This window comes from Gossypium arboreum, chromosome 3, assembly GCF_025698485.1.
Source record: "Gossypium arboreum isolate Shixiya-1 chromosome 3, ASM2569848v2, whole genome shotgun sequence".
Lineage (NCBI taxonomy): Eukaryota > Viridiplantae > Streptophyta > Magnoliopsida > Malvales > Malvaceae > Gossypium > Gossypium arboreum.
The window spans coordinates 126305314-126316504 of NC_069072.1; the positions used below are offsets into that span (position 1 = coordinate 126305314).

Here is an 11191-nt window from a genome sequence, read left to right on the forward strand (position 1 = left end):
ACACACAGCCGGATCACTAGCCTGTGTGGCGGACCTTGTGTCACACACGGCCTAGACACACGCCCTTGTGCCTACTTGTGTGGACAAAATAAGGCTATTTACCAAGCCTCGTTACCACCCTTTTTTACATAACCTACATAAAATCAATCTATACTAAAACAAGGGCACATCACATAGCCAAACTAACTATAATGGACAACATTTTATTGTGCATTTTACTCATCCATAAAAAAAAAACATATTCTATATAAATATCAAAATGAGCATTGACCATTATCCATGGCCTTATACAAAATAAATGTATTTATCCCAAGCCAACACATTTGGCTATTTCTCAATGACTCAAAACATTAAATTCTAGCCCTATACATGCCCTACACAAAAACAAGAAGTCAAACTATACCGAGTGCTTTGAAAGATAGTGTGATCGTGGCCTGTGACTTTTGTTGATCCTCGAGCTATTTAGGCGACACTATATGAAAATAGAGAAAAGAGGGAGTAAGCATAAAGCTTAGTAAGAAGTATGCAAACACATAGCAACAACTACTCCATTTATCAACATGCTCTTAATATGAATAGGAATAAACACAACTTACTCATCACAATACAGTACTCATCATATAATATATATTGAACTCATGTCTCACACAGACTGAATAGGTACCTGTATCACTCACAACACTGTTATACTTTTCTCTTTATTTTAAACCATAACTCTTACTGTGGAACCATTTGGAACACTACCGAATATACAATAAGTCTCAAACGTAAGGTAAGATGCTAATGTCATGTCCCAGACATGGTCTTACACTAGCTCATCTCGTAGCCGATGCATGTCCTTGACATGTCTTACACTGGCTTACATCTCGAGGCTGATGCATGTCCTAGACATGTCTTACTCTAGCTCTCATCTCAATGCCAATGCCATATCCCAGACAAGGTCTTACACTGGATCTCATAATGTGACCGATGCATGTCCCAAACACGTCTTACTCTAGCTCACAATAACCCATACATCATGGCATGAATATCTGATTTATTTCTTATGATCCAACCGGGAATTCTACTATCTCAACTATCATCATGCATTCACATTTCCAAAGTCAAGCATTTCATGTTATATCAATTCAACCCAGATAATAACAAAATAGTTGTATTATTTGCATACAACTTACCTCGGTTGCAAAAAGTAGGCGACTAGTCGGTTTAATCAATTTATTTGGCCTTCCCCCGGTCTAAGTTCGAATTTAGTATTTCTTGATCTGTAATAAGAAGAATTCACAAATTTAATCACTTTATCGATCTAGGCACTCAATAATCTATATTTGGACAAAATGACCATTTTGCCCACAGACTTTTGCAAAATAACCATTTTACCCCTAGGTCCGAAAATTAATTTTTATCGAATTTCCTCATATCAAAAGCCTAGCTGAACCCATTTTTCTCTTATAGCAATCCAAGAATTCCACTATCTCACAAATTTATCATCAAAATTTCAAATTATGCAAAATAGTCCCTATTAGGGTTTTCATGAGAAATCCCTTCACAAAAGTTGTTTATTACACATATAATACTCATATTCTTCCATAAAATTTAAGAAAACTACACATATTATTTCATGTAAAAACCCTAAACTCTCAACCATTTTGCAAAATAGTCCCCTTAATAGAAAGCTTATGCTTCAAGGGGTCCAAAAATGTAAAAATCATCAACAAAAAAGTATGTAAATAACTTACTTACAAGAGGACCAAGTTGCTAAAATTTTTGAAGCTAAAAACCCTCAAAAATAGCTGAAAAATCGGTGGATAAGAAATGGGAAATAGGATGATATCATCTTTCTTTTATTTTATTTCTTTTTGGTAAAAATAAGTCACCAACTTCACCTAATATTGACTATTTTGATTTTCCTTGTCTCATGGCCTGCCATCACTTATTTAATGGACTAATTTCACTTTAAAGACCCTTAATTTATGATACATGGTAAATTTGACACCCTTAGCTATCAATTTAAAACTTTTACACTTTATGCGATTTAGTCCTTTTTCACAATTGGGTTCACAAACATCAAAATTAACTCACCAAATTTTTCATGCACTAAAATAAACATGCTATGACTCCAAAATAATAATAAAATAATTTTTTCCAACTTCATATTTGTGGTCTCGAAACCACTGTTTCGACTAGCCCCAAAATTGGGCTGTTACATAAGTAATCTTCTCGTGTGTATTTATAGACTTTAGAATGCTCAAAAACCTTAAAAATTGGCTTTTTTTTTTACGAAAAAGAGATACAAGGTTCGAAATCGACACGGGCCGACACATGGGTGTGTGGCCAGCCCGTGTGGCTCACACGAGCGTGTACTTAGCCCTTATGGCTCACACGAGTGTGTACTCAGCCCATGTGGGAATACCTAGGTTGTGTGGTTCCTGAAATTAGCTTATTTTGTCTGATTTTGGCCCCTTTTTTGCTCCTTTTGATCCCCTATGCTCACCTAAGTATAGAAACATGAAATTAAAGGTTTAGGAGCATCAAATTCACTAATTGACATAACCAATAATCCAAAAACGCATCAAGAATCGAATTAAAATATGTTACTTTTATGGCTTATCAGAGGTTAAAGAATCATAAACCCCATCAACTGTGAGAGACTCGCGGTTATATAAAATTGTATCTCTAAAGGTTGAATAAGACAGGGGCAACGAATAAAGTAGAATCAACCCTAGATCTTCCTTATCATACTAAACTTCCATGGCCTCTAAGTTTGAGAGAATTTTTTTAAATACCGTTAAGTGTTTGTGCACAGACGCACTTTCCTCCAAACAATGAGCATAAAGACGCTGCTTCATATGCAACTTGCTAGTTAGAGTTTTAGACATACATATTTGTTCCAGCCTCTTCCATAATGTAGTGGCGGTATTCTCCTTCTTCACATCTTTCAAAATTTTGTTAGAAAAATGCAGATGTAACTGTGTTAACACCTTTTGATCCTTACGCTTCTTCTCTTCCTCCGTCAATTCTTCTCTTCCTCCGTCAATGTCGAAGGCATCTTATCTATCCCTACCAGGGCATCCTCTAAGTCTATCTATGCAAGAACTGTCTGCATCTTTATCTGCCACAATGTGAATCTGGTGTTACAATCCAAGAGCAGAATTTCATACATCAAAGACGCCATTACAGTGATTGAGATGAACAACCCGGAAACTCAGATACCAATTTGTAAAAAAATATAATGTCGGTAATGACAATGTATCACAAATAAAAGAGAAAGAAAAAATAAAAAACACACAGATTTTTACGTGGAAACCCTTTCGGGAAAAAACCACGGGCAGAGAGAAGATAATTCACAATGTCGAATTCAAATTATTATAAAAGGAATAGGCTATGTCTATTTATAGGCTTGTAAAGCCATATTTTAATAGGAGTGTAGTAAGATTGAAACACCTTATTCTAATAAATATCAAATAGATGAAGTTTAATAAGGTTTAAAAACCTTATTCTAAAATAAAATAAAAGAAGTGTAGTTCCATATGAATTTTACTTTTATTTTATTTTACCAACGTATTTTATTTAAATAAGGATTTGATTCACTCAATTTTAACATTATGTGTTTTTGTATTTAGGTTTCGTTTTACTCACAATTTAACCTTTTTTTTCTATTTTAATATTGTACATATTTCATATGTTATTATTAAACAGTTTCAAACCATACTTTTTATTATTTATTGTATATTATTTTTAAACACATCTTTATATTCTAAATATGTGATTTCTACAAATATCGCATGTGATAAGATTTCTTGTGACACCCCATACCAAACTCAGTTGTCATCACTGGATGTGTGCCGTCACATAATCTTGTGAGAGCAAATTAGACTATCTCAATCCATTATATCAATTAATTTGGCAATCAATTGCAAAAATTTTCATGAAAATCAATATTCAATATAATGTCACTTTAATTTCACTTAAATTTACAATCTTTTTAAATTAGTATCATATAAAACTTTTCAACCTTTTCAATTTAAATCCATTTAAAGTTTCAACTTATTAATCAATACTTCATTAATTCATCATATAAAATTACTCACTTAATGTCTCATCAATTTCATTTAAACTTCTCTTACATATTAGCATTCCATCTCTTATATCAACTTCTTAGTATTACAATTCTTCTATTATTTTCCTCCTTTTGCTCTCCATTCCACATCCTATACATTCATGTATATATATAAGAATCTTTGACTTTTAGTATAACATGTCTATATATAATATTAATTATTCTTTTACTAACTACATGTATACTCTTAACAAGGTTGTCTACTTGAATAATAGTCACTAGATTATTTATATCTTAACCTACAATTTGAAATTACGATCCGCTTGTTGTTTTTGAAATTAGACTCAATGAAATTTTTACCATAAAAATTTCTACATAAGCCGAATAATATAGTATTTTCTTCAAATCTCCCATGTCCTGCTATTAGGCAACTCTGACCCTTATCCACTAAAAATTATTTATGTTTCAATACATAGTTTTAATAATGTTTCTATTTGTTTCTTTTGAAGATAGATATAAATTTTATCTCCTAAATTACATACAACAGATTCCAAAGTTTCAAGTTCAGGTCCTCACTTGGACTCTATCTATGACAATCACACTTTAAAGATTACACATGACATAGTACAGTAGAGAGAGAAATCATACAGTCTGGATATTCATAGATGATCTCGAGGAAGTTACTATTCTATCACTACTATTTTATGCACAATTCTTGTTTCTAACCAATTACTTGCTGCTTCTTTTCCAACGAACTCCTCTTAATAAGATTTCAAAGTGTAACAGAGAAAATGAAAAAGATAAGGGAAAAACCCCCACTACAAAGGTTTTCACTAACATTTATATCTCACAACTTTTTCTTTCAGGACTAACATAAGACGTGGCTAACATGCAAAGCTAACCCAATTCTATCATGACCCAAATAATCATTACAGACTTCAACACATCAAGAAAAATCATAACACTTTGGTGTTTTTCTAACTAAATCCCACTTAAAACACAACTAAAACTAAACAAAATTCACACGTGCACAAATGGTTAACACTCAGATCCACATCTCACAATCCTATACTGGTATACATAAACAAAAGGTCTTAACATACAGACTTTCCAAAAGAAACACTGATTGGAGGGTTCCTTACTACGACCACGTCAGACCATAAAATACAGCATAGACTTCACCCTACACAACATATCTTAACAAACTTATAAATCATACAATCCGCCACTCATGGCGCACAACTTAAACAAGTACTATACTGGCGAGTACAACATAAGTCAGTCTTACCTTGACTTAAATCTTAGCTAACTCTCAGCCCTTACAATCTGCCAACAAGATTTGGTATTGGTGCAATATTTAAGTATTTTTTAGGTACAATTAGGTAAGATTTCTATGCTTAAAAATGTCCATTTTAGGTCATTTGACCATTTAGTGTGGATATAGAAAGAACATGTCTCAAGACTGTTATAACAAGTTTCATTTAAATTTTACATTTAAGAGCATGAGGTCTCGAAACGTAAATGTATATTCTCAAACAATTGATCCAAATTCTTGAGACAGAAGAACATCGAAGTTTAATAAGTTTTGCCCTGCTCTAGTATCGAGATAAAAGAACACTGAAACTAAATAGGTTTTACCCTGTTCCAGGTCTCGAGATAGGAACCTTTTGTCTCGAGACATTCAAACATTAAAGCAAACATAGGAAAAAAGGGGAGGTTGGTCTCGAGATGTTGTCTCGCAACAATCTTGAGACACAATTAGTAATGTCTCAAGACATGCTAACTTCGAAGATAAAAATAAAAAATAAAAATTTATAATCTGTCTCGAGACAAGGAGACATGAATTTAAAATTTGATATTTGAGTTCAGATTTGAGTCTTAACTCGACATTTTGACTTTTCTTAACTCCATTTAACAATGATTTTGAACCTTAACCATTATAAATGAATAAGTGTGAATATGATTGATGATTAAATTGGCTAATTGCTATGTTATGTTTTAAATTTTATAATTATGAAATGGATTAACTTGAGCTGTTTTGGCAACGTAATGTGACATCACATACTCTGATTTAGTGATTGGGTCGAAAATGGGGTGTTAGATTGTATTAAATTTGCACCCAATTAAGCTCCTACTGTTAACTAAAATAATTAATTAAGCCCATTCGTTAACAATTTCTGTCTTTGACCACGTTGACCGTTAAAATAAATTAACAAACCAATCAAATGGTGACATATGGCAACTTCTGGTTTAATGTAATATTTCCCATTAAACATGATTAAAAATCATAAAAAATAATAAAAATGATATAAACTTATTAAAATTATAAAAAATATAAATATTGTAACAATATAAAATTCTAATAAATTATAAAATTAATAAAACTTATTTAAAATAAAAATGTATTATAATTCTCAAAAATAATAAAAATGTAAAATTATAAAATACATTAAAATTGATATAAACTTATAAAAAATTTTAACTGGACTGGTTAGCCTAAAATTGGCAAGGAAATTGATTTGGGAAAAGCCATTAGATCGGTTAACCTAGGAACCGGGCGGTTGAACTAATTTTTTATTTTTTAGTATGTTTATCAAACCAAATTTTCATTATCCAACTATTAACATATGTCCGAATGAAATATTTTAACCAAGATTTTCAGAATCGAATTAGTGGTCAAACCGATCAGGCCATCGGTTTGCTAGTTAGATTGACCCATCCAGTTCAATTAAATAAAACATTCAAAAAAAAAAATTAGTTCTACCGTCCCAAGTCAACCTATCTAATGGCTTTCTCAAGATGCCTTATCGATTTTGGTCTAATCAATCTAACCGACTGATCCAGTCCTGTCCAAGTTGTTTATTTATTTATTATAATTTTTATAAGTTCATATCACTTTTAATACTTTTTATATTTTTTTATGATTTTTATTGAATTTTAATATATTTTTAAATTTTAAATATGTTTTATTAATTTTATAATTTATTAGATTTTTATAATTTTTATAACTTTTAATAATTTGTATAAGTTCATATCAATTTTCATATTTTTAATTTTTGAATATTCAAAAAATTATCATTTATGATTTTTATATATTTTATAAATTTTCTGATTTTTTCCTTATTTTTCTATATATTTTATGAAAAAAGTATTAAATTAAACTAAAATTATTATCTGGCACATCTGATTGATTCAAAAATTATTTTAACAATTAATGTGGTGAAAGATGCAAACAATTAACAAAGAAGCTTAACTAATTATTTTAGTTGACAGTAAAGACTTAATTAAGTGTAAAATTAATTCAGAGGGTTAATTGATTTGTTTACATATTCTTAATTTTTTTTTTACTTATAAACCTAAAAATAATTTTATTGGTTAGAAAATACTTTTAAATTAAAAAGGAAACCGCGATGTTTATTTGGTGAGAGAAGAAAAAACCCTAAATATTAGATTTGGATGAACCGATGAATCCATAGTAAATGCTGGATTTGAATAACAAGTGGAAATCAATACGCCTAATCTTGTTTTCCAGCCAGAAAAAGGAAAATCAATAGGCCCAGTTCCACGACTAGAGCCAAGGTTAATATAATACTACATATTGACATATTAAAAATCATGGATAAAAAGTTACGGATGCAAATACAAAACCATGACAACAGTGAATACTGCTACACAAAACCAGACACAGTTTCGTCTTGGAAAGGAAAAAGCAAACCATTGCTGTGCTTTGCGTAATTTAGCGAGCTGGAAATGGGTTTCCCTATAATAGAATCTTGCTAGCTTTCTTCTTTCATCATAAACAACATACATAAGAAAAATAAACTTGTGATCAGATAAACAAAAAAAAAAGTCTTTATTTCTGTTAACAGCCATTATGAGTACTGCTGGTCAGGTCATCCGTTGCAGAGGTGATCAATCGACTCTCCCTCTCTGATATGCAACTGTTTCTGATTATAGGATCACTGTTCTTTGTTGGTTTTTTTTTTTTGAGATTTCTGGTTTTGTTCGTTTTCTGTGGTTTTGATGCTTGTTAAAACTCTCTTTGTTTTGTCCATCTTGTGACTGATTAATTGGTTCTTTGGCGATTGCTTTGCTAATTCAGTAGTTTTGGTATTATTGCAGCTATGGTGGCATGAGAGTCGGGGAAGCCACTGTCAATAGAGGAAGTGGAAGTGGCACCACCGCATAATCTTCTGATAGAGGGGAAGAGGCAGAGCACAACCTGGCACAAGATGCGCTGGTATTGCAAAGGCAGGAATGAGTTCACAACGTTCGAATAAGCTACTCGACCGACTAAAGCTAAAAGGAGAAAGGGAGATGACTCTAGTTGTTGAGTACCCGGAGGAAGGTACCAGATCGACTTCTAGTTGTAGCGGATCTTACTTACATCGGTTCTAGCGCTTAACAGCTCTCAGTACGAGAAGGCGGGTACCGCTCAGGAAACTGGTGTAGCGCCACCACACTTTCCTGGGCGCGCGTCGGTCCCACCGGTGGCCGACCAAGTACGGATACTTGTAGCGCATGTCGGGTGAAGAAGATGGCTCCATACGGGATACAACAAATGATTTATAGACGAAAATCAATAAATTTTCTAAATTTATTTCTTGGTTTTTCCCTTGCACAAGCGCAAGGCAAGAAGGTACGTTACCCCTCCATACCACCCTCGTATTAAGATACTCTTCACTTCTTTATGTCACACCGATGTCTACTTCTGGGATGCTAAGGTTCACACTTCTCTTTTTTTCTTACTTCGACTTGTTAGGAGAAAGATTTTCAATCTGACTCTGACATTGTTTCTGTTATAGTAGGGACAAAATCCTCTGTTTCCTCGCATACTTGGCCATGAAGCTGGAGGGTATGTATATGCCAGTCTAAATATTTACAGTTCCTATAATATTCTTATTATGTGCATACGCATTAACCCTTTTCTTTGATTATTGTTTAGGATTGTGGAGAGTGTAGGAGAGGGCGTGACTGATCTAAAGCCAGGTGACCATGTTCTCCCCATCTTCACTGGGGAATGCAAGCAGTGTCCCTATTGCTTGTCTGAAGAGAGTAACATGTGTGATCTCCTCCGAATCAACACTGATAGGGTTGGAATGATTAATGATGGAACATTCAGGTTTTCCATCAATGAGACGCCTATCTACCACTTCCTTGGCACCTCTACTTTCAGCGAATACACTGTCGTCCATGTCGGTCAGGTGGCCAAGATCAATCCACATGCTCCACTTGATAAAGTTTGTGTTCTGAGCTGCGGGATGTCCACAGGTTAGTTAGTGACCAAAATTTTCTTCCCCCCCTTTCTTTGAGACATGTAAATGATGTAAATGAAAGTGAGGAAGTTCTTGTTTCACAACTTGTTTTGGTTTTGTTCTTGTAAGTGTTGGTGCCACTGTGAATGTTGCTAAACACAAAAAGGGTCAATCTGTTGCGATTTTCGGACTAGGCGCTGTTGGTCTTGCTGTGAGTTATTCTTGTTGCTTTGATGTTATATTTTCTTTTTCTTAGTGACTAGAAAGAGTGTAGGACTCATTTATCATTAATTCTCTGTTCTGCAATTTAGGCTGCCGAAGGGGCAAGAGTTTCAGGTGCTTCGAGGATCATTGGCGTTGATTTGAACTCCAGCAGATTCGAACAAGGTAGCATTGGTTTTGTAGTTAATTACTTGAACAAAACATTCCAAGATCGGTTATGTTTCTGGTTAAGCAAAGTTACAAAACTAATCATGTTTATTCTTATTACTTGTTGCAGCCAAGAAATTCGGTTTTATAGAGTTTGTGAATCCAAAATATTACAACAAACCTGTCCAAGAGGTTGGTTCCCACTTGAAAATTCATTTCTATATGCATCCTGCTGGATTCTGATTAGAACATAACCATTAGTTACTAGGGTCACCTTGCGTAAAACCTGTCAACTTGTTATGGGATCCTTATTAAGAAATGATTCTAATGATCAGGTCATTGTTGAGATGACTGGTGGAGGAGTAGATCGCAGTGTTGAATGTACGGGGAGTATCCAGGCCATGTTTCTGCATTTGAATGCGTCCACGATGTAAATAGCTTCACAACATTTTCCTCTTCATCAATGATGCTAGATTATATCATTTTTCATATTTAGCTGAAATGACTTGATTTTTAAGGGCGGGGAGTTGCGGTACTTGTGGGTGTTCCAAACAAAGACAATACATTGAAAACTCACTCAGTGAATCTGCTGAATGAGAAGACTCTCAAGGGTACTTTCTTTGGAAAATACAAACCTCGATCTGACATTCCTGCTGTTGTGGAGAATATAAACAAGGTGAGGTTATCTTCCTGTTTATTGGAACCAAGAGTGAGTGTTGAACACCAAAACAAAATGTGTTTGATATTTGTGCATGAATATGTAAATGCTGGTTCGAATATGTATTGGACATGAGTACATTTTCTCTTGCATACAAATATACTAACAGACAGTAAACACTGTGATATCTTTGATGTTGCAGGAACACACACACTGTGCCTTTCTCAGAGATCAACAAGGCATTTAAGTTGATGATGGCGGGTGAGGGACTGAGATGTGTGATTCGCATGGATGCATAAGGAGTGGCTGGCCTGGATTGTTCATACAAGGATGAAGGAGTTTTCATTTTTATATTTATATGTGCAAAGAGTGATTAAGGAAATGAATAATGTAATCTACATGATTTTGCTGTTTTTCATAGAATTCTCCTACAGTTTGAATGTCAGAATAAGTAAGAGACTTTGCCATGTATTCCAAACTTTTATTAAATAATGATTGCATCTTTCTCTTCTGTTTACTTTTTTTTTTTTTTTTTTCGAGTTTCTAATAGTTGCTCTCAAACAAGTGCATCCTCAACAGTTTTAACTTTCCTTGTTTTTATTTATCAACCATTATCTTTTTAAATTCTTCTTCTAGTCATCTCATTACTATTTGCTCCATTAATTCTAGGGTCATTATATCTATTTTCATTCTCAAAAGGTTCGACTAAAATCTCATTGGTTGTGTTGGCCATTAAAAAAATTGGGTCGATGTTAATTAAGGAATCCCATGGATTGTCATAGTTGAATACTAGTGTACTAATGTAACACCCTAAACCCGGCCTAGACGTTATGGTCGAATCTGGTGATGTCA

The 11191-nt window shown here is 33.5% G+C and overlaps 1 pseudogene; it reads left to right on the forward strand.

Annotated features, from left to right (window-relative positions):
* Positions 1–7638: 7638 nt before the first annotated feature.
* Positions 7639–10638, forward strand: LOC108475021 (alcohol dehydrogenase 3-like; annotated as a pseudogene).
* Positions 10639–11191: the final 553 nt, after the last annotated feature.